We start from the raw sequence: 24,107 nt of genomic DNA on the forward strand, positions 1-24,107 counted from the left end.
AACAGGATGTATTATTGCTTCATTTGTGGGCTTTATCCTTCTGGACAAGACTAGTGTTTATTTTTCGTTGTGGACAGTACACTATTCTTACAATGGGAATATACCAAGAACATCCATGGATGTGAAAATTTAAGTTATTATGAAAGACTAAAATATCTGAACTTGTAAAGTGACTCTTGCAGATATCTAAGATGAGACCTTATTCAGGTATATAGGACATTTAGAGACAACTACCTCTGGGAATGTTTGGGGTTATCAAAAGGACTGGAGAATCATCAGACAACCTATGTAGAGGATTCTATAGGAATGAGAAGTGCACTAACTGGTTCTCTGACAGAGTAGCTGATGCTTGGAACAGACTACCAAATTACATTAAAGCAAATACTAGTTTAGATACTTTTAAGAACAGCCTGGACACTTATTGTGGGAACAAGCATCTTGGTATATTGCCAAGCTAAAAAGTTATTCATGCCTGTGCTTGAAATATTTGTATGTATGTATGTATATATATACATATATATATATATATATATATATATATATATATATATATATATATATAGATATATATATTTATTCATTTACATTTGTTGACCGGGAGTGTCCGACTGGACGTAGGTCCATTTTCTGCTGAGGCCCGGGGAGAAAAGCTCCACAGTTAAAATAAACAGACAGTAGTTACATAGGATTACATAGCGATTAACAATTTAACATAGCAATTACTTACAACATATTTATAGATGAAGAACATAGTTCATCAGTAGACAACTAGAATCATTATCTGTGAAGTACATAATAGACATTAACAAATGTTACAATAAGAAGTTCCTGCTGTATAATAAGTACTAGGCTTATGAGCACCTGAGCTTGCTATAATCAAGGTAGTTAGTGGAGTGGAAAGAAAGGTAGTGGTTGGATGGGGTGGGTGATATTAGAGTGGGTGTTGCAAGGGCATAGCCAGCATGTTTTTAGGTGCGCTTTTAGTAAAGTTTTGAAGTGGGTGAATGATGGTACGGAGGTAATTGTGGGTGGGAGGGAGTTCCATAATTTGGCTATGGCGCAAGAGAATAGTGCTTCACCAGCAGAGTTACTGGCTTTAGTGATCTGCAAGTGATTTTTGTTGCTGGATCTTAGTGGCCTGGTGGTGCGATAGGGTTGGAATAGATTCTGGAGGGATGGGACATTTAGTGGATGGTTTACTAGTTTGTGGGCGAGTGAGAGTTGATACCATTGAAAGAGGTGAGGGAGTTCAAGCCAGCCCAGTTCAGCAAGTGAGAGACAGTGGTGACTACGGTAGGATGCCCCTGTGGCGAATTTGGTGATTTTGTTGTAGCAGGTCTCTAGCTTGTTTAGATCGCATTGCCTTAGGTTGGTATATACTGAAGAAGCATAAAGTAGGGTGGAGATAAGGTGGGAATTTGCTATTGAAATCTTTGCTGCTTTGGTGAAAAGTTGCTTATTTCTGTATAACACTCCTAGTTTTTTTGTGGACTTTTTTCATGGTCATGGATATGTGAATGTCAAATTTTAGTTTATTGTCTATTTCCACTCCTAGCAATTTGGTGTGTTCAGGTGGGTATATAGTGGTGTTGTCTTTTGCTGTGATGTTAAAGTGAGAGTTGTTTTGAGTATGTTTGGTGGGTTGTAAGATGAGTAGTTTAGTTTTGTTTGGGTTGAGTATTAATTGGGCATTGGATAACCAAGTTTCAACAGATGAAAAGGCTTCCTGCGTGACTTTTGCAGTTTGGGTAGGGACTGGGCTGAACAGATGATGGCTGAGTCATCTGCCAATTGTATGAGTGTGCCATGTTTGGTGGCAGAGGCTAGATTATTGGTGAAAACAGAGAAGAGTAGGGGTCCAAGGATGGATAGATGCTGTGACTGCAAAACTGCATGACTGCAAACTCACCGCAGGCTGAATAATCAACTCTCCAGCCGACACAAGAACCATCAGGCCCATAGAAACAGACAACTGGAGCCATGGCCAAAAGCTAAGCAAGCCTCTTTGGCACGCCCAAAGTGCCCACAAAATCCCAGTGCCAACAAATTCCCACAATACATTTATACCATTAAGGTGGTAGAAAACATAAGGGACTAAAAGTAATCCAATTTGCACAATTTCTGGCCAAAGTGGTTGGTGAAACATTTGGTATAGCCCACAAGTTCATATGAAACATTCCACATCCAGATCAGGGGAGGTCGGGAGGGTCATCACTCTTTAGAGGTCATCATCCCTCATCCCACAATGCTCCCTATTCCCCCCAATTGGGTACAGTACCTTACCACACCTACAGCAGACGAAAGACTCCAAAAGTACCCTCACCTCAGGGATCAAGGGGCAAGGATCAATGCATGATGAGAAATGAAAAGAAACTCCAGCTCTAGAAACAGTGGCATACTCTCTGCTCAGAGGCTGCTCAGAGGCAGCCGTGTCCAACCCAGAACATGTCCAAAATGGTCATCCTGCACCTCAGAAAATCCAAATCCCATCAATCCCATCCAAGCTTGAGAGAGACTTGAACCCACTGAAATAAATAGGACAGGCTGAGGGGGACAGGATTCATACAGGCTCCCTTCACTTCCTTCTGGAATAAAAGTCATCATCCCCCAGTCAGCAGAGTCACCACACTGGAGGAAAGAGGATCTCTGATGAGTGGATGGAGATGGTTTAGTTTTTTCTCACTCACTTGTCTGTGTCACACAGTAGAGGCACAGTAGTATAACAAAAAAAAAAAGCATAGCAAAATTAATTTAAATGTGTGTGGCCAAAAACACTCTGGGCAGCTAGGCTTATAAATGCCCTAGGGCAGATAGCCTAGTATGAACCTATGAACCTATGAACCTAATCCTTGGGGAACCCCTATGGAGACAGGTAGTTGGGGAGATATGTCATTATGCCATACAATGGATTGTTGGCTGTCAGACAGGTAACTCTGAAACCAGTTGGTGACTGATTGAGAGAAGGATAGGTTATTGAGGACAGAGATGAGTTGTTTGTGTGGGACCATGTCAAATGCTTTAGAAAGGTCTAGGAAATTAGCAGAGGAGAGATAGCCATTGTTTTTATGCTGAAGGATAGTGTTAGTAAAGGAAAGTAAGGCAGTGGTGGTGCTATGGTTTGGTCGGAAACCATTCTGAGTACTGGAAAGGAGGTTGTTAGAAAGGAGGTAGTCTGAGACCTGAGAGTGTATGCATCTCTCTTGTATTTAGGAGAGTGGAGAGAGAATAGCTATGGATATATCTAGGAATATCTAGCATATATATATATATATATATATATATATATATATATATATATATATATATATATATATATATATATATATATATATATATATATATATATATATATATATGCAGAAAAAGAGATAGACTGCATTTAAGTCAATTCTTAAAATGATTTTTTTTCTTTGCATATCATAATTGTATATATAAACCATTATTAAATATATAATTGTATGCACAGCTGAGTAAGGGAAAGGGAAAAGTACTGAAAATGTTCTTGTGTGGCTACTGATCCTATATTTAACATATTTGCTTTGCTTATCTTTGCCAAATGAGACCCAGTTATAGTAGATGATTTGAAATTTGTTAGCAATGCCTTATAATGGCAGGTTATCATATTATTTAAACTGCAAATAGAAGCTTGGCATTGTACTTTTAATGTTGATGCCTGCAGTATAGTATTGGGTCATTTGACAGTGAAAGCACAACTAAACTGACTTTATATAGGAATGTTTCAACTTCACAGGCATCTGAACTCAAATTATTATAAAGCAGGTACTGAAAGTATTGCTGACAGCTGTTTTTCACACTGTCACAGGCAAAGAACTTGGAAGCCCTTGGGTTAATGTCCTTCCAGTCAGAACCTTACCATGATAGCACTAGAAAATGGATAGGTAAAAGGGACCTTCTTTTAATATGCAGTCTGAAGACTAGGCCTCCATTACTGTAAATCTCTAATGACACCTTTAAATACTTGTCTTTATTGAACATAGTCTTTGTCAGAGCCATATATATCTATAAATCTATATCTATATCTATATCTATATCTATATCTATATATATATATATATGTGTGTGTGTCTGTGTGTGTGTGTGTGTGTGTGAATATGTTATACGTATATACATATATATATATATATATATATATATATATATATATATATATATATATATATATCTATGGGTCTACTGCTTTTAGTCGAATTCCATTTGACCGACAATGATTTCAGGCAGCCCACTTCACTGAAAACTCATTTGGCTGAAAGCACATTTGGTCGAATTACATTTGGTCGAAAATGGTATAAAGCCCCTGCCCCAACACAGTGCGACCCTAGAGTGAGAATATAAAGTTGGGGGGGGGTGTGGGCGGCGTAGCCCCCCCCACATTCTGCAACACATTTTTACTTATGTTACGTCTTTTAATGGATAAACATATATATAATAGTGCATAAACTGCAATTATGTGGGGGGCTGTGGCCCCCACACACCCCCATCTTTATATTCTCACTCCAGGGTCGCACTGCAGTGGGGCAGGGGCTTTATACCATTTTTGACCAAATGTAATTCGCACAAATATGCTTTCAGCCAAATGAGGTTTCAGTGAAGTGGGTTGCCTGGAATCATTTTTGACCAAATGTAATTTGACCAAATATAGTAGATCCATATATATACATATATATATGTATATATAGAGAGATAAATAGATATATTCAGGGGCCGCAAAAAAACAACACATTGACCCACAAAACATCCAGTCTGTGATCATTTGATCAGCCATACTGCTTTTACACTTTTCTTTATTTTCCATTTGCAGTTAATAAATTGAATTGAATGGACATTTTGTGTGCCAGAGTGCTGTTTTTTTGCTGCCACTGAACATTTATTGTAGTTCATGCACCTGTTTGTTCAAGGGTCGTACACCTGCTGTTGGTTTGTTGTTTTATATAGATGTGTACATATCTGTATTTATACATGTATATATAGATATATATATATATATATATATATATATATATATATATATATATGGGTCTACTATACATGATTGAAATAGCAGAAAGCCAAACTGTTAGAAAAATGTGTATTTGATTATATCAGAAATGCTAGTTTAAAAACAAAGTAGTATATAATGCATTTTATTCTATTAATCATATAACAGAAAGGATTAATTCATGTGTAAATGTAAATAGTTTTGAAACTGCAGTTGGCTTGAAGCAAACTGACCTCCGACCCTGGCAGATGCTAGCTTAGCAAGTTTAATGTTTATGCTTTTCACAAGTGATTATCTGCTGGGTCAGGAAATTAAATATGTGAAATAATGAAATCTTCTGCTCTTTCCTGCTGGGATGATTTGGCCTTGTATATGTGTTACTAAGATAGCATGCAGCTGCTGGGAAAGTGTTACAGTGAACAAAGATGTGTATTAGAAGATTGAATCCACTATTGTATTCAAACTGATGTGAAACCTTGAAGAAGTAACTTTACAGAAAGACATTATGTCTGACCAGGTGGATAGCAAGGCCGTATTGTTACCAGTGGAAAACTTTTTTAAAATATACAGCATCAGCAGCTTTTATGAATAGACAACTGTAAGCTAAAGTGATGTAGATGCCCTGTGACATACCACGTCAGTAAGGTGGGCACAGCTTGAATGCAAAGACTATATAGAATTGTGTGCTTCCTGTTTCATGTTAGACAAACTTCTCTACTTGCACGTTTTTTTGCCTCCTGGTGTACACTAGTAAACATTTTAACCTGAACCTCCTGTGTATTGAATTCTTAATTTTATTCAACAGTTTGGTCCTTCTTAGCCGGAAATCCCTCAGACAGCTGCAGATTAGAGTCTACCGGTGGTCGAATACTGCGCAGGAGAAGTTACCGAAACGGTTCTTCTTGGTTGAAAAGACCTCCGACTGAATTGTCATTTAAAGAGGCTGGCCACTTTCTGATCTGTGGCTGAAGAGCGGATCCTGGACGACTCAATACTCAGGTAGGAAGATTTTGCCTTTTTTCTGTTTTAGATCAGGGACTAGGTTACAGTATATTGTTGTCAAGATTTGTTATGCAGATCAGGGACAAAAGGAAGTACTGTATATTTGGTCATAGATCAGGGTAACAAAATAAGGTAGGCAGTTATTCTAGATAAACTGTGAGAAGGAACTGAACTTCTGATATCACGTGATAAGAAGGGTTATGTAACATTTTCTTTTACCATGGGAAATCAGTGCACTAAAACATCGCGAGATCCGCCCCTAACCGAAGACGCAAAATACATGCAATTACAACGTTCCGATAACATTAGGTATTATACGAAATGGGTTAACAAATATGAATTTGATGATAAACTAGATAAAATTTCACTAGTTAAACTCCTTAAGCAACTTAAATCCGATGCGGGAGGTCAGGCAAAAAAGCAACGCCAATTAGGCATTCCTCAGGCACACAGGTGGGTTGAGGAAGCAAATCGTAGAGAACAGAAGATTAAAAATTCGAAAACATTATTTTTAGACAAAGAAGATAATAACTTAGTAATAGCAACAGCTCCTCCTCCTCTCTTACCCCCTCCTTTTCAGGATATGAAGCGAGTGGACAGGCTGGTCTGCCTCCGCGTTATCCTGAAGTCTCAGCAAGACCACAACCGTTTGTTAGAGATCCTATTGAAACTAGGTCCCAGACACGTAAAATACATAGGGACGCAGAATCATATCAAAAAGAGAGAAACCTACAGGATGAGAGTGAGGAAGAAATATGCCCACTTATAGAGGTTCCAAATCCTCAGGCAGGACAGGAAGGGCAGGACCCAACACTCTTAGTATATAGACCATGGACACCAGGGGATATCCAGAAAGCTACTGAGGGAATTCCCCATCCGAAAGTTAATTTTATGAAATTTTTAGAAGATTTACAAGGCATGAGGTTGAGTTACCACTTGAATGGGGAAGAAATGGAAAAAGTAGTGAGACAAGTTATAGGTCCAGATTGGCACATGATTTGTGGCACCTGGAATCCTCGTAATGCACAGCTCAAACCACTCCCACATAGTGATGCAGAATTAGACAACGGAGTGAAAGGTCTTACAGACCGAATCTCTGAGAAATAGAAACCTAGAGCAGACTGGACTTGCATTAATCAATGCATACAACAGGAAAATGAGACAATAGATGGGTACTATGCTAGATTATAGGAATGTTTTAATAATCATAGCGGTATGTCGGTTCCTGAGAACCAAACAAATGATTCCCCGTATGAACAACAATTGAAAAAAGCATTTTTGAAAGGTTGCATTGCACCTATTAGTAGCTTCATTACGAAGCATATGATTGACCATCAAACAGGTAGGCTACAAGCCTTACTTGAATATGCTAGACATGCTGAAAGACATTTTAATAGCAAAAAGAAAAAGAAGTCACAAGTCTTCACTGCTGAAGATGGAGCTGAAGTATTTGTGTTACAATCAGGTAAAAAGGGCAAGAAGAATGCCCAGGGAAACAAACAGTTTGACAAACGATCAGAAGATTTTGAAGAGAGGAAAAAGAAAGGTGAATGCTTCATGTGCGGAAAAAAGGGACATCTAGCAAGGGATTGTAAGCAGAACAAAAAGGTAATTTCAGAAGATAAGGGAGATGAGGACTGACTATATGATAGTGAAGATACATCATGCGAAAGTCAGAAATAATCAGGAAAAGTTAATAAACAGAAAACAAATGTAAATGTGATAGAAGGAATAGAGGAAGTGCAAGTAGATATGAAGGATGAAGAAAGTGAAATTTTGGACTTAGCATTATTGAGCTTGGAGCTTTACTTAGCAGATACGAAACCGGAAGTTACACTTCTGGTGGAGGGAAGGGAAGTCAAATTCCTGTGTGTCTCAGGAGCGTCACGGACCCTGATACACCCCTCTAAGTTACCAGAACATTCTGAATCACCTGATTATATACTGGTAAAAGCTGCAAATGGACAACTATACAGGGAACCACTTTCCCATGATATAGCAATAACTGACCCTGTTTCAGGTATGACCCAGAGAAGCAAAATTGTTGTTTCTGCAAAGTGTCCAGTGAACCTATTGGGCAGGGACCTTATGCAGATATTTGGCATAGCAGTAGTTCCAACTGTACAAGGTATGGAGGCGCAGAGACAAATGGATACCTTTGTAGTGCGATTGGAGGGTGAAACCTTTTACTGGTACAGCCAGGATCTAGTCACGACTGGTCCAGGGGCAGTAACCGAGGAACTGATGAACGTAGCCATCAGTAAAGCCCCCTCCCTTGACACTGATCAACAGCATTTGTTACACTGTACTCTATACTACTGTACTACACCAGGACCTGATAGAGAGTATGAGCAAGAATTGTTCAGAAATCGTGCAACTAGATTAGTATTGCATACTTTGTACTGGGATACTGAGGGGAACAGTGTAGTTGGCTGTTCATTAGCTCAAGAATTCCTTGCACTGTACAGATAAAATCGATTGCCACATGTCAGCTTGACAAAGAATAAAAATGTAAAATGGGCAGACTTAGGAGAAAAGGTGACAAGATGGGAGAAAGAGACTGACTTAGAACTGTCAGAACAAGGGATACAGAAACAAAAACTGAATTGGTTGACACAGACACATCCAGCTGTTCACTTGCAATCTAGCGAGGACAGCTGATTAGCATTTCTATTAGAAGAAGAAGAAAAGGCCTTATGTGAAATTCCAACGACTCTTTGGTCAACAGGCAAGTCAGATGTAGGACTTATTCTAACAGCAGGACCAGTTACAATTACCCCGAAGTCAGCATTTAGACCACAGAAAAGACAATACCCTTTGAGAAAGGATGCAGAAATAGGAATCAAGCCTATAATAGCAGCATTACTCAAAGGAGTACTGGTAGAATCTCCTGATTCACCATGTAATACACCCCTATTTCCTGTTAAGAAAGCAAACGGGGAATGACGGATGGTTCAAGATTTACAAGCTGTGAATAATGCAGTAATACGTAGAGCACCTACGGTGCCAGACCCACATACTTTGTTAAATGATTTAAAACCGTAACAGAAGTATTTCTCTGTGGTAGATATCAGCAATGCTTTCTTCTCGATACCTATACATCCTGATAGTCAATATTGGTTTGCATTTACATTTCAGGGTAAAAGGTATACATATACTCGACTACCACAGGGATATTGTGAGAGCCCAACAATATTTGCACAAGAAATGGCTAGCAACCTGGCAGGGTTTACCCCACCGGAAGGTAGTCAGATTCTACTTTATGTGGATGACATTTTGCTAGCAGCCCCCACCCAGCAACAATGCAGGGAGGATACTGTAGAATTATTTAAATTTTTAGCAACACAAGGACACAAAGTAAACAAAAATAAGTTACAACTTTGGAAAAAGCAAGTTAGATTCCTAGGATATGTGATATCCAATGAAGGTAGAATATTAGACGAAGAAAGAAAAACAGCAATTTTGCAAGCACCCAAACCAGTAACCAAGAAGGAAATGATGTCTTTCTTGGGTACAACTAATTTCTGTCAGAGCTGGATGCCAAATTATGCTTTGGAATCTGCTCCACTGACTGACTTGATATATAAAACACCAATGGCAGCAGAAGATATTTTACAATGGACACCTGAAGCAGAAACAGCTTTCTGCAGGTTGAAGCAGTTGATAGCTTCTTCATTAGTTTTAGGACTCCCAAATGATCACAAATGGTTCTTTCAGACCGTAGACTGCAAGCAAGGATGTATGACGTCAGTACTGATGCAACAACATGGGGACAAGCAACGCCCCATAGCCTATTATTCATCACAGTTAGACCCAGTGGCACGATCTTTGCCTCACTGTGTACAGGCAGTAGTTGCAGCTGCAATGGCAGTACAGGCTTCAGCCTCAGTGGTATTATTCCACCCTCTCACATTGAGAGTGCCTCATGCAGTCACAATAATTTTACTGCAAGAAAAAGTAGCATACCTCTCTCCTGCTAGACATCTTTCATGTATGACTATACTGCTGAGCCAACCTCATATGACAATTGAACGATGTACGACATTAAATCCGTCAACATTACTTCCAACTCCTGTGGATGGCACACCACACAGCTGCCTGCAAGAAATTGAACAGTTAGCCTTGCCTAGACAAGATCTCACAGATATGCCCTTGGATAATGCCAAGGTGACATATTACGTGGACGGCTCATGCAGAAGGGGCCCTACAGGAAAGAATCTAGTAGGGTATGCAGTAGTTACAGACACTGAAATTCTAGAAGCCCAATCCTTACCACATAACTTATCTGCACAAGCAGCAGAATTGATAGCTTTGACACGGGCATGTACTTTAGCAAAAGACAAGTGTGTAAACATATATACTGATAGTCAGTATGCTTTTTCTACAGTACATGTATTTGCGCAGCAATGGAAAAATAGAGGAATGATAACATCTAGTGGAAAACCTATTAATCATGCGCAATTTATTTTGGAATTATTAGAATCTATTCAGTTACCTACCAAAGTAGTTATATGTAAATGTGTAGCTCATACAAAACAACAGGATAAGATTTCGAAAGGCAATGCACGAGCTGATGCAGCTGCAAAGCAAGCAGCCTCAGACTCAGAAACTTTACTTTTGAATGAGGAATTACAACCCTCTGAGATGTTAGATTTAGACATGTTAAAAACAATGCAGATGCTTACTACAAAAGCAGAAAAGCAAAAATGGGAAAAACGAGGTGCAATTCTTGAAAATGGACTGTACATTTCCAAAGAGAGAAAAACGATATTGCCGTCTAATTTATTTAGATATGCAGCTTTGTTGAGTCATGGGCAGTGCCATGTCTCAACAGGGGGGATGGTACAGTTAGTAAACCGAATATTCCAAACATATGGATTCACAAACTATACAAAAAAATGGTGTGCAGCTTGTCATACTTGTAACAAGCACCATGCACAAGGGGCATTTAAAACCAAGCAAGGAAGTTTTCCTATACCACCATATCCATTCCATACTATTTGTATGGATTTCATAGAATTGAGTAAATGTGAAGGGAAGAAATACTGTTTAATTATTGTAGATATGTTTTCTAAATAGGTAGAAGCTTTTCCAACCAAAAATCCAGATGCAGCAACAGTGGCGAAAGCCCTGATAAAAGAAGTAATCCCTAGATTTGGCATTCTGGAAAGGATTTATAGTGACAACGGCACACATTTTGTGAACCAGACAATCCAGCAACTTGGGAGATTTTTTGGTATCTCCTTAAAGAACCATTGCGCCTACCACCCAGAGTCAGCAGGACTGGTGGAAAGGTACAATGGTACCCTTAAGAATAAACTTAGGAAGTTAGTTGAGGAAACCCAAAAGAATTGGATACACTGTCTGCCTTTGGCACTGCTGAGTATGAGAACGGTTCCAAATGTGAAGGGTTTGACTCCCTTTGAAATGATTTTTGGGAGAGCATATTATGTGCCTCAGTGGAAAGCTCTCATGCACACAGAACAAGAGGCTGACAGTTCATTAGCTAGTTATATGAGGAAACTGTTAACAAATAAATCTGTTTTGCAGTTTAACTCTTTTTCAGATAAGGAACAGACCAGACCGGTAGAAGCAGTTTTGGCCCCCGGGACGTGGGTTTGGCTGAAAGTGACGAAAAGGAAGAATTGGGCGAGTCCAAAGTGGGAAGGACCATACCAGGTTCTGTTGGCAACGCCTACTGCAGTCAGAGTGGCCGAGAGGATATCCTGGGTTCATTTGACATACTGCAAACCGGTAAAGAACTTTCAACTTGATAAAAACTTTGTGACTGATACACAACAGGACCAAGATGGCCAAAAACAAAGCAAATAGAAATTTAGATCAACCCCAGAGATGTTGCATAATCATTTTGTTGAGTATACATTTATTGACTGTAATTGTGATAATTTTCCTCTTGTTGTGGTTTATCCTGCACACAACCACACAAGTGAAAGTGGGAAGGCGTGACGAAACGTCTATAGACTGGCATCCAAATTTTAACACATACCTAGCCATGAAGCGTGTATATGCAGAGACTATGAACATTTCAAATTGCTGGGTTTGTACAGCTATACCAACAGCATATGGAGGACTGATAATGTCCGCTGTCCCTTTGGGGATAAATGAGACTTGGGAGAATTTACTCTTTGATACAGGAACTGTGAGATCACAGGATAAAATAGCTTTATTTTTACCTGTCACACAAAAAGGAATTGTATGTTTTTACAAAAATGATACTCTCCAGGTGGGCTGGAGCAATTGTAATATAACCATATCTTACCGGTGTTATATTAAGAATAGTAATGGCAATACTCTTTGCAATACTAATTATGACTCATATTTGAACTCATTGAAAACAACCATGAATGACATTCGCAAGAATCCTGTTTTGTTTAAACAATTGTCAGTTATAGATCAGAAAATGTTTCATGCAGGGTTAATGCGTATTAGTACTAAAGAAGAAAACTATTATTTTATTTGTGGGAAAAAGGCATATAAATGGTTACCTGAGAATTGGTCTGGCAGTTGTTTTTTGGGTTATCTGGTTCCGGCAATAAGACATACTGCAGAATTGCCTTTGGGTAAGATACGAAACGTGAGAGAAGCAGCCGGAAAACCTGAAGGTCCAGTTGAAAAACCTGTAAATCTAGTTGGAAGGATCGAAGCTGGCTGGAAAGACCATAATACTGTGAAAGACAAAAGTAAATTGACTCATATGGACTTGAGTGACAGTGTTATATCTTGGGCAGGAATATTCCCAGCATATGGAGCAGTCAAATCAATCTGGGAGCTGAGGAAGTTGTCGAAACTTCTCGAAGTAATGAGTAATGCAACTTTTTCTGCCCTAGAACTGGTGACTGATGAACTGAATGCAATGAGAACTGTTGTGCTACAAAATCGAATGGCTCTTCACTTCACACTAGTGGCGAGAGGTGGTACGTGCGCGCTTATCAAAGAAGAATGCTGTGCGAACATACCAGACAATAGGCATGAAATTAACAACCACCTAGAGGTAATTCAGCAAGTATCAGCCATGACTGAACCAGGCCCAAACCCACTGATGGACTTTTTCCAGAATCTATTTGGGGGGTGGGGTTCCATCCTAATGAATATTCTGATTGCCATTTGTGTGGATATACTCCTAATAGGAGCATGTGTTTGCTGTGGAATTCCCTGCATGAAAAGACTAATCAAAGATTTTATTGATGTATCTATTACTGAGACCTTGTATCAAGCTATTGAGATTGAAAAATTGATCTCAGATGACATTTTTTCTGAAGTATAGATTGAATGACTCACCTAGCTGAAAATCCTTAGTGGAAGAGGTTGGGAGATGAAATGACACTAAGTATCCTTCAAAATAGAATAAAAAGTATTAATAGGAGGGAAAATGTTCGAAAAATGTGTATTTGAATATATGAGAAATGCTAGTTTAAAAACAAAGTAGTATATAATGCATTTTATTCTATTAATCGTATAACAGAAAGGATTAATTCATGTGTAAATGTAAGTAGTTCTGAAACTGCAGTGTGGCTTGAAGCAAACTGACCTCTGACCCTGGTAGATGCTAGCTTAGCAAGTTTAATGTTTATGCTTTTCACAAGTGATTATCTGCTGGGTCAGGAAATTAAATATGTGAAATAATGAAATCTTCTGCTCTTTCCTGCTGGGATGATTTGGCCTTGTATATGTGTTACTAAGATAGCATGCAGCTGCTGGGAAAGTGTTACAGTGAACAAAAATGTGTATTAGAAAATTGAATCCACTATTGTATTCGAACTGATGTGAAACCTTGAAGAAGTAACTTTACAGAAAGACATTATGTCTGACCAGGTGGATAGCAAGGCCGTATTGTTACCAGAGGAAAACTTTTTTAAAATATACAGCATCAGCAGCTTTTATGAATAGACGACTGTAAGCTAAAGTGATGTAGATGCCCTGTGACATACCACGTCAGTAAGGTGGGCACAGCTTGAATGCAAAGACTATATAGAATTGTGTGCTTCCTGTTTCATGTTAGACAAAATTCTGTACTTGTACATTTTTTGCCTCCTGGTGTACAGTAGTAAACTTTTTAACCTGAACCTCCTGTGTATTGAATTCTTAATTTTATTTAACACAAACCCATATGGCCGAGAACATATGTGCGACTTCCGGAATTTCGAACATGTAAAAAATAAATAAACAACATTAACTGACTTTCTAAGTGTTAACAGGAGGGCTACACCCCCTTCACCCCTCGTAACTTTAATATACCAACTTTGAGATCGCACTACAGTGTGGAAATGGAAATATTTCCATTCTGCACTACACGGAGATGTCCGTTACACATGGTCGGGAATCCAAAAGTGGAACACATGGTCTCAGCCATATGGGTTTTGGCTTTGTGGAATTTTAACCATGTGTAGGGGACCCCTATATATATATATATATATATATATATATATATATATAAATAAAATGTATAAATAATATATATATATATATATGTCAGTGGCACAACAGGTAATGCACTCACTTTACGTAGAAGGCTATGATTGCTGACACTGCACTGCAGCATAAGGGAGATGCTGCACTCCTGAGTGCACCTTCTTGGGATAAGACATTAAAACAAGGCACCATCTGCTTGAAATGGTGGTAGCTTATGTGGAAGTAAAAGGTTCCACAGCACCAATTGAAAGGAGTAAGGGAAGTTTCCTGATGCCCTGGCTACATTTCCCTCAACAGCATAAATACTGCTTTGTGTCTCCCCAAAAAGAGGCTACTACCCTAGAGAGACTATCCAGTCAACAAACGATAAATAGATAATAAATAAATATGTACATAGTAATATGCTTGGAGTAATTTAAGTTGAAACCATACAGTGCATCCTTACAATATGAACCACACTACTCACCCCAAAAACATATGTTTTTTTTTTAATCTTTGAAAACAAAAGAGTTTAAAGAGTCCATTACAGTGCCTCTTTTAATGCTAGATAATAAAAATAAATGTAGCATTCGGTGAACCATACAGAAGACAAATGAAAATTTCAGTTATGACTACCACACCAACCAAAATAAAGGAACTGTAGTGGTCTGAAAAGTTATTAATTCATAAGTAAAGAATTAAGAATTAAATGATGTAACCTGCCGTGGATTTAAATAGGTTATATTGAAAAACCAAACTAGCCAAACAGCTAAAGTAAGATAGTAAAAAAACACACCAAACAGCAGCAGTTGAATCAAATGTTTTTAGTTGTACCAACAAACATCTGGTACCTCGGCTTTTTGCCTTCAAGGATACATCCCTATGTCCACATTTACAATATATACAAGGTGAACACCACCACTAAATACTTAATTAATGAATCAGATAATCTATCACATCGTATTACATATTTAAAGTGCACAAACAAGATACAACATGCATTTATAGTCTATACATATAAAAATGTACATATCTTATGTCCTTATTTCATATTCTTATTGATGCATTTATATATATTTATTTATTAATACGTATTCCTAAAATTTTAACTTTAGAAATGAATTATCCTAAATATTTCTTCTAAAATGTCTTTTATCTAAAAATGACCTCTAAATTGAGACCCTTGGGGTTAAGTGTACCAAAATTCAAAATCAGTCTGGATAATCTGTTAATAAGCAAGTCAACACCAGCACATTAATGGGAGACATAGCACTGGAATTGTTATCATCTGTAAGAACCTGCACTTAGCCCCCTGCTTTATCCACATTTGGCGCCAAGCCAGTTATTTGCATGTCGGGACTGTCACGGATGGTTCTTCTCCATTTCTTTCAAATGCCTAAAACACTAATCATGATATAACCAAGTATCTCCACCCCCCAGCCCCCCAATGCTGAGCCTATCTAATGGTAATAAAATATGATAACATTGGAATGGCTTGAGAAGGATTCTTCTCCAGTATGACCACCATGAAGTAAACAAAGCCCAAGATGCAATTGCCCCAATTTCTCACCCTATGCCTGCCTAAACTTCTTTTTCCTAATACTGCCAAGCATACCTCTCAACCTCTTAGTGCAAAAAATCTGGACAAAGCCTGATATAATGGGGGAACAATCTGAACAGTTGAGAGGTATGCTGCTAAGGCAGTGCACTGCCAGGTCTTTCATCCTGGGGGATTTCACTTCCGCTAAACACTGCACACTGCCTGCATAAATTCAAAAATGTCCACATATTCCCCATTTCCAAGTCTTTTCTATAACTCCCTCGCCCTACCTAACCACTAAATTAAGATCTGCATGCCCAACTTTCCCTACAACAGAAATATCCAATTACCTGTAGCTGTCTGGGTTGCAGGAAGAGATGCACTTGCCTCTTGGGGACATGTCACCAAATTCTGACAACTAGATTCATCCTGGCATACTGGCACATCTTCAGCTTTCCACTTCCAATTGCTTCTATGACTTTGCTCTTTATTGTGCTGTTGACCCTCTTCTGCTCCAGGTTGAATATGATCAGCATCTTCTACCTTCTCAAACAACACCTCGGCATGAGCAACTATATAGGCCCAATGGTCCTTGAATGCCATTACATCCACCATCCTGAAAATAAAAAAAAAAAAAATACCTTAATTAAATTGCTTTCCAAAAAATTCTGCAAGTACATTATTTAAAATCCTATTCTTATCATTTATTTATTTAATTACTATTTTTTATATTAGAGATATAGAGATTTAGAGATTCAGAAATTAGTAATTAGAAATTAGACAGAGATTAGAGATTTAGAGATTTAGAGATGAGATAAGAGATAAGAAATTAAAGATAGAGATTAGAGATTAGAGATCAGAGATTAGAGATAGATATATGCTCAGAAATACAAAATACATATGCCATGTACTACAAAACAGCCTGCATATGATAATCTCACAAACACTGAGTACAGAAAATGCAGCTTGAAGCAGTTAACCCTTGGCAGAAGTCACACACAAGCTACATACAGAACTGATACCACAACAAACTAAACTCATCTTTAACATCTTAGCTCATTCAACTGACCACAACAATACCTTTCATTAACTGACCTGACTTGTTTTATTATATATATGTCGACACATATTTCCCCATGTCCCAGCTAAAAACAATAGAAAAAATTGAAAGTACCTAGTCCAGGACAGTGCAGACTACAATTGCACCTCCCCAAACCTGTTGATAATCAAATCTGCTAGCATACCCCCTAGGGAAAGAGTGTTACACACTAATGAAACAACACCAAGTGTCCACCCGCCATTTCAACATAAACCACTAAACAGATCAAAACCATGAAACAGCCAGCAACAACCTCTCAAGTGTTCAGACTTTTCTTCAAATTTTTCAGCAGTTCCTAATAACATCATTGACTCTCTTTTATTATAATGACAGGTGAAATATCTGCCTTAAGAGTACTCACAGGCGGATGGAGAAAAACAGGAGGGCCAGGAATGTGAGGAAGGAAAGAAAAACAATATGGACACTGCAAGCAATTTACCAATCCCCCACAATATGTCCCCTTCCCAGGTACAATTACCTCCCCCCCAAAAAAAGCACTTGCTTACTTCCTACTAAACCAATCACTACCTGAAACACTCCCTTGATCATTTCAGACAAATTGAAACAAATATGCATTCCACAAACCCACACCAAAAAGACCAGACCTTTCCTTAAACAAGACATATAAACTTCCTTTCCCAGTCTAACCTAAGCACATCCCTGTTAAACTTACCTCACTTCCTTATCCTACCCTATTAACATACCCCTGGATTCTCTAAAGCTTGCACGGTTTGCAGGAGCTCCAGCAGGCAATATGTCTGCCGTGCGATCCAGGAACAGCCTGCAGGGGTGTGCACGAGCACTCCTGCACTAATCCTGCATGGACTAAGCCCTTGTATGCAAATCACCCCATTTGAAGGAGAAATCTATGCAAATGAGGTGATTTTGCAATCCAGGAAGCTTGCAACCATCTGTGCAGGACCAGTGCTATCTGCAGAAATGTACTCAGTTACTAACCAAGTACATTTCTGCAAAATCCAAAACGGAGCTGTGACAGCTCCAAATAAAGGGTGCATATCATGTAGTAAGCATGCCAATGGCCAAGTATAAGGCCATTGGCATTGCAAACAGTAAAAAAAAAAATACAAAAAGCAACTTTTATTTTTTTTAGCTGATCTCGGCTGTTTAAGCGTAGGGCAGCGGCACTCAAATTGAATCAGGGGGAAAATAACAAATGAACCTAAATTAAGCATTCTAACTAAAATCAGTATTCTGCTGCCATGCAAGTCAATGGCAGGCAGAAGACAACATGGCAAGTGAGTTTTGGTTGCTAAGGGGGGAGGCTCAGTGTGAGACATGTAACTATGCATTAGCAGGCAATCCTATGCAAATGAGGGGAAGGATAGTGAATCCCAGTTTTCCCCAGCATGTGAGTCAGGTCACAACAGTGCAAGAGTAGGAGTAGGAATAGCATAGTGCAAGCCTAGGAGTTAGGTGACATCATGGGGGTGTGTGTCAGGCATACTGTAAGCGGATTGGAGCCCTGTGGCTTAGGTTTGCACAGTGTGTCTAAACCTGCCTAGCACTCTTTACAATGCTTAAGTGGGTGTGCGTGCCACGCACCAGGTTTTAAAGGCAGAAAACAAAAGGTAAACCAGGAAATAGCAATACTGTGCACATTTGAGCACTGTGTTTGTGCAGCGTGCTCCCGGGCTTAAACAGGAAGGCAGTGGGAAGGGAAAACTGCAGTAGGAAGCTAATCAAGGAGAACTAGCATAGCTGACAGGTTTAATGTATCAGAATCAGCCAATTACACAGTCAGCAGCCCAGCCCAGCCCAGCCCAGAACACTACTATAAACTATGCAAACACCTTCCTTTCTGTTTTTTCCCCACACTCTACACCACTGGTGTAAACATGCAGAGAACTTTTAACACTCACAACAGCAAAATAAAAGGGGCTGCAATAACTATCATACAACAACTTGTGGAAGAGGCTGAGGGTGGTGAGGATGTGAATGCTGTCAACCAACCCACAGTGAGGAGATGGAGAAGAGTGTACAGACCCAGGGTAACCTACAGGGGCTACATGAGCTGGAGATAGTGGAACACAATTGGGTGGACAGGGACCTCCTACAGCAAATTGTTGAACTGTGCCGGCCACGCCTCACACACAGAACTAACAGAGGGGAACCCATCCCAGTGGATACCAAGGTATGTGTAGGCCTAAGAATACTAGCTACAGGTACCTTCCAAAGGCCAACTGGGAATATGATGGAGATCTCACAGGCATCAGCATCCAGGGTACTCCACCAGTTCCTAGATGTCATGTCAGCACATGTCGGTGAGCACATATATTTCCCCAAACCCGTGAGGCATTGGCCAGCAATATGCAACTGTTCCACCAAATAGCAGAATACCCTGAGGTAGTGGGTGCTATACACTGCATGCACATATGGATCAAAGCACAACCTGGTGAGTGGGGTAGGGTCTACATCAACCACAAGGGCTTCCCCTCCATCAACTGCCAGGTATGTGCGATGCCCAGGGCATAATAATGAATGTGTGTGCTGGCTACCCTGGAAGCTATCATTTATTTTATTTTTATTTATTTTATTTTACATTTGTTGACCGGATAAGTCCTACTGGAATCAATGTCCATTTTCAGTGGAGGCCCGTGGAGATAAGCTCCAGACATAATACAAGAACGAAAAAGCAGTTGAGAAAAAAGAAAACATTGATTATATATAGTATTATGATTTTAGTTATAGGTGTAGTTAAAAAGGGAAAACGGGTAGAAGTACATCCAGTCAGTCAGTGTTACAAATTTCCATATTGAGGTAGTAGTAGATAAACAATATCCATGATTCCAACATCTGGCATCTGATGCAGCTGTACCAGAGATTTGTCAATGGGGACATCCCTGATGGTCACCTAGTGGGGGATACTGGATATGCACTGGAGCTGTGGCTGATGACACCCATCACAAATGCACACACACCTGAACAAGAACTCCATAATGAGGCACATGCACAGACCAGAAATATAGTAGAGCATGTGTTTTGGATGCTCAAGTCACGGTTCTGGTGCCTTGACACATCTGATGGAGCCTTGCAGTACTCACCAGCTACATGTACCCAAATTGTCCTCATATGTGCCATGCCACACAATATGATCCTGTGGAAACAGCTTCAGCAGGAACAGCACAGGGCAGGGCCACACAGCACCCCCACCATTGCCAAGGCCTGCACAGGTACAGTGTGACTCAGAAGACTAACAACTTGAGCCTGCGGCCGTAGGCAGAAGGAGGCATGCCCAGTATGATCTGGCCTTGGCAAAGAGGCAACACATAGCACATACACTGACACAGGAGGGACCTAGGGAATGACAACTCTCTCCGACTCTCACATACAGTAAAAGGGATGCCAAACATTACACTACCTGTGCTCAACCATGTGTAGGGAGTGTACTATGTGTATCCGGCATAGGCAGCCCTGCAGCACCACCCTCAATACAGGGACAACCACAACGTAAGTGACTCACACATGCCAGTCAGGGGGTTCACATACCCAACAACAGTCACTGCCTGCAGGACAGATGTAGACACACAAACAAAGGCTGTGCTATGGCCTCTTAATGATGCCTATGGGTAACCTCCCCCCACAGGCTTACACAGACAGACAACAGCAAGTCAGGCAGTGGGACATCGGTTCTGAAGGGTAGGAAGTCTGAAACTAATATGTAGGTAAATAAAAGCTAAGATCTGTAGTACACTGGTATGCCTCTAGGCAGCATGATAGATAAGACTACAGAATGAAATGGAGCACCTGACATACCAGTACAGTCAAAGAAAATGTGTACAGGTGTCAGGTGTGCCCCCCCATCCTATGTAGACATGTAGTAACAGGCAGGTGTGCCCCCCCCAATCCTGTGTAGACATGTAGAAATAGTCAGGTGTGCCCCCCTTCCTACGTAGAAATGTAGTAACAGTCAGGTGTGCCCCCACAAAGCCTGTGTAGAAATGTAGAAATAGTCAGGTGTGTCCCACTCCATCCTATGTAGAAATGAAGTAACAGTCAGGTGTGCCCCCCAATCCTGTGAAGAAATGTAGAAATAGGCATGTGTGTCCCCCCCATCCCATGTAGAAATGTAGTAACAGTCAATGCCATGTGATCGACGGACACCCTGCAGAAACGGTATGCTATATGTAGGTGTACAACACATAGGTCATCACTGCAATACAGACTACCTGGACTTGATCCACACATTCAATACAGATGGGCATACTGGGCATGCTCACACACACATGAAGGCCCTGTCTGCAAACACCAGTGGAACAGACATAACTGGAAGGCGCAGATGTTAGTGCAGACACTCCTCAGTATGCGCCACACATGCTTTGCACACACAGTGGACAGGAATACAGACATATATCTAAGGACAACACACTATAATAAGCCAAAGGTAGACATACATAGATATGTGGAAGAGGGTGACTGTGACAAGGAACCACCCAGGCCTGCCCCACCCAGCACACAGTGAAAGGGCCGCAACCGCATGAGATTTAGATGTCACTCACTGTAGATACTAGCCACTGGTATCTGTTAGCAGTACAGACTATGTGGTGCATGTGCTAGCTGTGCAACATGACTGTACAAGGAAGGTGTAATCTAGCATCTGCATACATGTACCTCATGAAATATGACCCTGTGTGTGCCCGCTTGTGGTCTGTCAACCTCTAGATGAATGAGTTATGGTACATGCACACACACTGCCCTCCCATAGCCCTAGAATGACAAGCCTGCTGAGGTCATCCACTGTAAAATACACCTTTGAGTGAGTTGCAGCCCAGTAAACTCTGTGGTGCATCCCATAATTGCATACTGCTTAGTGTGATAAACTAGTTAGGTAGGAGTTCTAATACCAGACTTGGCATGTGTGTGTGTGTATCTGTCTGTATAGGGAGCAATTCTTTTTAGGGTAGTCACGTGCCCTACAATTGAAATGCACTACTTTGGTAAGGCTGCTGATGTCATTCACCTAGAAATACACCTCTGTGAAGGCTATACCCCAGTGGTCTCTGTAGCATGTCCTGTAACTGCACACTGCTATAATGTGATAAATTAGTTAGGTAGGTGTTCTAATCCCAGACCTGGCAAGTGTGTATGTCTGTCTGTGTAGACAACAATACTTTTTAAGGTAGTCACACTCCCCACAATTCAAATGCTCAACTTTGGCAAGGCTGCTGATGTCATCCACCTAGAAATACACCTCTGTGAAGGTTGTAGTTCAGAAATCTCCATAGTGCATCCTGTAACTGCGTGCTGCTGTAGTGTAATAAATAACTAGGAAGGTGTTCTAATCCCAGACCTGGCAAGTTTGTGTGTGTGTCTGTCTGTGTAGAGAGCAAGGCTTTTTAGGGTAGTCCCACTCCCTACAATTCAAATGCTCAACTTTGGCAAAGCTGTTGATGTCATCCACCTAGAAGTACACCTTTCTGAAGGTTGTAGTTCAGAAATCTCCGTAGTGCATCCTGTAACTGCGTACTGCTGTAGTGTAATAAATAAGTAGGTAGGTGTTCTAATCCTAGACCTGGCAAGTTTGTGTGTGTGTCTGTCTGTGTAGAGAGCAAGGCTTTTTAGGGTAGTCACACTCCCTACAATTCAAATGCTCAACTTTGGCAAGGCTGTTGATGTCATCCACCTAGAAGTACACCTCTGTGAAGGTTGTAGCCCAGTAATCTCCATAGTGCATGCCATAAGTGCGTACTGCTGTAGTGTGGTCTATAACTCTGGTAGGGTTCTATCCAAACCCATGGCAATTCTGAATGTTTTGTGTGTGGTTCAATGTCTGTGTAGGGAGCAAGGCATTTTAGGGTAGTCACACTCAATACATTCCAAATGCCCTACATTGGCAATCCAGCTGATGTCATTCATTGTGAAATAGACCTTTGGGGAAGGAGTTCTCCAGTAATCCCTGTTGTGTATCCTATAACAGCTCCATGCTGTAGTGTGATATAGACCGCTGTTAGGAGTTCTATACACACACATGTCAGTTGTGAATGTTTTGTGTGTGTTTCAATGTCTGTGTGGGGAGCAATGCATTTTAGACTAGTCACACTCAGTACATTTCAAATGCCCTACTTTGGCAATCCTTCTGATGTCAGTCATTGTGACATACACCTTTGGGGAAGGAGTTTTCCAGTAATCCCCATGGTGCATCCTAAAACAGCTCCATGCTGTAGTGTGATAAAGACCTCTGGTAGGGGGTCTATACCCACACATGTCGGTTGTGGATGTTTTGTTTGTGTGTCACTGTCTGTGTAAGGAGAAATCCATTTTAGCCTAACCACACTCACTACAATTCGAATGTCCTATTTTGGCAATTCTGATGATGTCTTCCAATGTGATATACACCTTTGGGGAAAGAATACTCTATAATTTTCATGACGTGCTATAACTGTGTAGTGCTGTAGTGTAATAAACTAGTTAGGTAGGGGTTCTACTCCCAGACATGAGAGGTGTGTGTGTTTGTAACTCATATCCTGTGTGGAGGTGAGTGTGTGACACCTGGGCCCAATGTGGAGCGGGTTTTGCAAATTTTTTATATGGTGGCACTACTATATATCACAAGGTCCACCCTACAGGGAAAACAGATGTGAAATAGCTGAGAAGCTGGGGTGCAAATCCATACCCATACATGTGACATCAAGGCCAGGCAATCACAGTTAGCAACCCCAGTATTACCCAGTGCACACTCTCAACTCATGTCTCACACACACACACACACACACACACACACACACACACACACACACACACACACACACACACACACACACACACATATGCCAAGGCAACATCTAATATGTGGGTAGTACACTGCATATTGGCCACTGATAGTAAATATGGAGTGATTGCAGGGGGCTACAGAGGGCATGGCACCCTGTCCATCTGTCCAATAGGCACGTACATGCAGACAGTGCACCTTCCCCATGTTCCCCACTGGACACCTGTGGTGCCATCACATGTGACCAACAAAGGACATACCATGCCTGAAAAACATGCCCTGTATGGACAGATGCAACTCACACCAGGGAATGTCATTAGCATGCTATCAATGT

The sequence above is a fragment of the Protopterus annectens genome, chromosome 17.part0, assembly GCF_019279795.1.
Source record: "Protopterus annectens isolate FY-2018-M chromosome 17.part0, PAN1.0, whole genome shotgun sequence".
In the NCBI taxonomy this organism is placed as follows: domain Eukaryota; kingdom Metazoa; phylum Chordata; order Ceratodontiformes; family Protopteridae; genus Protopterus; species Protopterus annectens.